Here is a 4632-nt window from a genome sequence, read left to right on the forward strand (position 1 = left end):
TCCAATTTTATTAGGATTGCAAATGAATCAGATTAGTTTATCTGATTTTAATTTTGAATTTGATTTATTCAAGTCAGATTAAGATATCCATTTAGTACTAGATCAAATGGGATCTGAAAACATGACCCATTTACTAATTGAATTGAATTTGGATCATGCTAAACCATCCGCTAGGACTAATTTGATCTTATAAGATTATATTATAAACATATAGTCATATTGGATTTTATATTTAGATAAATTTATTTTTACTATTAAATTTATAAATTTATGTTAACTTTACATAAATTTACTGTCATTTTACCCCCTATATCCGAAGAGGGAATTAGTGCTTAATAAGGTGAAATTCTAATTAGCTAATGGGTCTCACCCCAGAATATATCCAACAAAGAAATTCCACTTGATGGGTCCCACGTGAGAAAATATCTAAGCACAAAGAAACAGCCTAATCAGTCAATCAATCCTATAGGCATGTTCCAGTTTAATTTGGCGCTTTTGAAGAATTTTTAACAAAAGTACAAAACCATTTTCTTTTTCTGTACTTATGCTTTTTTGCTTTTTGGTATGATAATTGGAGACCACAAATGGCAATGGAAATTTTCTTCTAGTTAAAAGTGGGAAATTGTGAATATCTCCTCCCAAAATGGCAAGGATATTGTTATAATTAAGGGAGGGATGGCAAGAGGGCGAGTTTGTGGAGGATTTTATAAATTTAGATTTTATTTTCCTAAATTTCTCAATCTATATCTGTCCAAGAACTATAGTTTTGGATTTTGAGAACCTACATTGAAGGGTAGGGTGGATTAGGTTTAAACCCGTATCTAATTTCTTATTATTTTGTGTTACATAAAGTAATAAATAATTAAAATATCATAAATAAGCATCAAATTTTTAATTATTTGATTAAGACATGTAAAAAAAAAATATATAAACTATCAATTGTCCTTTACATAAATAAGCATCAAATTTATGTTATTTGTATTGCAGTCAAACAAAATAAGCTAAAATTTAAAACAAAAATAAGTCATAATTTACACTCAAATCATTTGCACTATCATAATTTTGCATCAGTGCAGATATATTTGTATTGCAACTAAATACAGCCTTAAATTCCTTCTTTGTTTGGGTTAGGGTGTCTTAGAGATGTTTTTTGTACATTTTTTATTTTTATTGGTTTTATCCCGAGCCAATTTCTTTCTGTCCTGTTGGCTTTCTTCATGGGTAGGGGGTGCTTGGACTACGACGAAAGTCCTTAACCGATTATTAATCAGATCTGTAAGTTAGACCCAGATCAAATTGAACCAGTCCTCAACCCAATTAATTGGGCTGACCCGGCATCTATAATTAGTTATGATAATATCAATTTAGAACTTTATTTTTAACAATATAATCTTAATAAAAAAATAATTAGTGTATGTATATACGATCAGTTTGGGTTTTAATCAGTTCAGAATGACAATAAGAATTTATCCTGATTCATTAATTATTAATCGGGATACAAATCACAGGACCAAAACCGATGTAACCGGTTTGGTCTATTTGGTTCTATTGGTTAGACCCATCCCATTGATAGCCCTATTTATACAGTATAGACATAGCAATCGGGTTGGGTGGGTCGGGTTGGGGTTGGGTCAAGATATTTCGGGTTGATTTCGGGTCGGATTGAATTTTGGGTTGAGTTGTCAAGTGCTAGACCCTAACCCTAAATGTTCGGGTTAGGGTTGACCCATGGGTCAATTCGGGTCATCCCAAAAAATAATTGAAATTTAAAAAAATAAAGAAAAATTATATGAAAAATATCAAAATTAAAAGAATTAACATTAAAATTCCAAATAAAAAATAAAAACTTGAACATTTAACAATTTAAAGAGTAAACAATAAAAAGTAAAGACTAAATAGAAAAGAATTAAAGAGAAAACTTCTAACAATACATAAGTAATTCCAATTAGACTTGACAATCGGGTCAACGGGTTGATCCATGACCCAACCCAACCCAATTTTTTTGGGTCGGGTCGGGTTGTTTTCACATTCGGGTTGCTAAATATGAGACCCTGATCCTATTTTTTTGGGTTGGGTCAACTTTTTGCCAGCTCTACAGTTGAATGTTAAGAGTTGGTTTAATTTTAAGGCTGTGTTTAGTTTGAAGAAAAAAATAGGGAAAGGAAAAGAAAGGTAAGAAAATCTTTAAAAACCATGTATAGGTTTTCTCTCTCTTTCACTTCAAACCAAACATTAGTGAAAAGCAAGGAATTTGATATGGCTTTAATCGGAAGAAGATACCAGTGTTCATTGTGATAGTAGTCCATGCTGTCTTGCATGCATAGATAGACAGCTAAAGTTTTCTTGGCATCAATAATCAAGAATCAAAATATCGATACACCCAATACCTAAAAATGGGTATCAGTGCATATCAATATCATCGATACTCTTGTCTTTTTTTTTTTAATTTTAAATGCCAGAAAGAGCTAGGGATATATAACTTTTATTAATCCCAAACTTTCAAAACCCCCAACCCTATTTGCATCGATGTATCTATATGGTTCGGGGCCCATTGGTATAGATGCAATGCGCAGAATATGTATTGATACTTTAATCCTTGCCTACAATTTCCTTTATAAAAAATTTGCATAATTGCATGTTGGAACACAAGTTGCATTCAGTCAAGATGTCGATGATAGCATGTACATAATGTTTAGAAGTTGTCCAAGAATAAAACACGAAAGCAAGATGTGGTCGATCGCAAGATGATGTGACAATAGGATTTTCTACAAGCAAAAACTTGTACACACTCTCAAAGCTTGAATATCTCTCCATAAATTTAACATACATGCATGTATGAGAGATATTCCCAATGTATGGCTAGATGCTATGTTGATAGAATTTTTGCTTGGTGGAGATTGGAGCTCCAAAATGACCTCACCTCATGAGTATGAATGACAACGGGGCGGGTCCAGGCCATGTTTTGCCTATCCTGTACCCAAACCCAAATTCAAATTCCTCGCTGCCCTGAACACCGTTGGGGCTAAAAATCCTAACCCCATCCCTACCCTGCAGGGAACAGGGATCCCCAACTTTGCCCTACCCTACCTTGGTGATTCTTACTTGTATACTTATGTTTTTTTTTTTTTTTTTGCTTTTTTTGAAACCTACCTAGAACTATTTTATGTTATATAATATAATATGGTATAGTATATTATATAATACTATACTATACTATAATATAATATATATTACTAATTATTAATAATTATATATGTTATTTCTATAATATAGTCAGAATAGGGTGGACAAATACCACCCCCACCCCATCCCAACCTCAAAGTTTCGGGTTTTCCCCAAACCCTGATGAATGGTCAAAAAACCTACTCCGATCAAAGTGGGGCCCATGAATACGGGTCAAATTGCCATCTCTACTCATGAGAAAAAACAAGTGAACTTAAAAGATAACATGATGGCGAGTTATACACTTATATGGTAATGGTGGATATGCATGCATATATGTGTCAATAGTACTCGATCCACACAAGAGCCAACATATAAGCTAGGTCACGTAACCATCGATCCTTGGTCAGTGGTCCAGCTGCCTGATTTGCAATGGAATAACCTACTACTTAAGTGGAAACTCTAGGACCATATAATCCACTACTGCTCACTTGCCATCTTTTCAGGCCATGGACGGACCTCTTTGTATTTAATATGGCTAGATCTCTGAGCATCAAATAGATTTAATGCAATGGTAGAATAGGGTTCATGTAGCCGACCCCATTAATTTTCCACAGAGAGAAGCCCCCTTGAATATATATTTGATAGCTAGGGGTGCAATTTGGGTTAGCATATTTGGCTCAAGTTGGCATTTTACACCAGATCGAGTTCATATTTTCAAGTCTTGCCCATTCAAGTTTTGACATAAGCCTAAATTGAGTTTGCCCAAGTTGCACCCCTAGTATTTGATAATTTATGACAAATAAAGATAAAGGTGGTGTTTGGCACGTTTTTTTGGAGTACTTTTAATATGCAGGAACATGGTTTTTAAAACTGACCTGGTGATCGAATCGGTCAGGGGTTCGGTTACCAGGTCGAATGGTCCGACCGTTTGAATCGAATGCTCAATCCATTCTAACAAAAAAAATAAAAAACGGTCAAAACCATTCGAACAGTTAACTGCCCAGTTCAGCGGTTCGCTGACCGAAATCAACGGTTTTAGGAGGAAATCCGGTTTTTGGGAAAAACGGTTTGGCCTGAACCCAACCCTAACCTAAGCCGAAAAAGTTGGACTAGGTTGGGCAGGTTGATGTTCGGGTTAGGCTTAGGGTTGAAATTCATGAACCCGACTTTACTTCGGATTGGTTAGGGTTGACCCCTTAGCCAACTCCACCCAACCCGAACCCGACTCTATAGTACATTTCATATATAAATATATGTTATATGTAATATATAGCACACTTTGATTTGTTTAGATGCATGATATTTGTATAGCCCCCACCACATAGTATCATGTATTTCTTTTAAGATAATCACTTCACTTAATCCTAATCAGAAAGACTAAAACCTTAATAACATTATTTTATGTTTTTTGAAAATTTTATTATTCATCTCCTTTATGTTGTTTACCGCCCAAGAAAGATCTATTGT

The sequence above is a fragment of the Nelumbo lutea genome, chromosome 3, assembly GCF_056320005.1.
Source record: "Nelumbo lutea isolate HS-2025 chromosome 3, American lotus-T2T, whole genome shotgun sequence".
In the NCBI taxonomy this organism is placed as follows: domain Eukaryota; kingdom Viridiplantae; phylum Streptophyta; class Magnoliopsida; order Proteales; family Nelumbonaceae; genus Nelumbo; species Nelumbo lutea.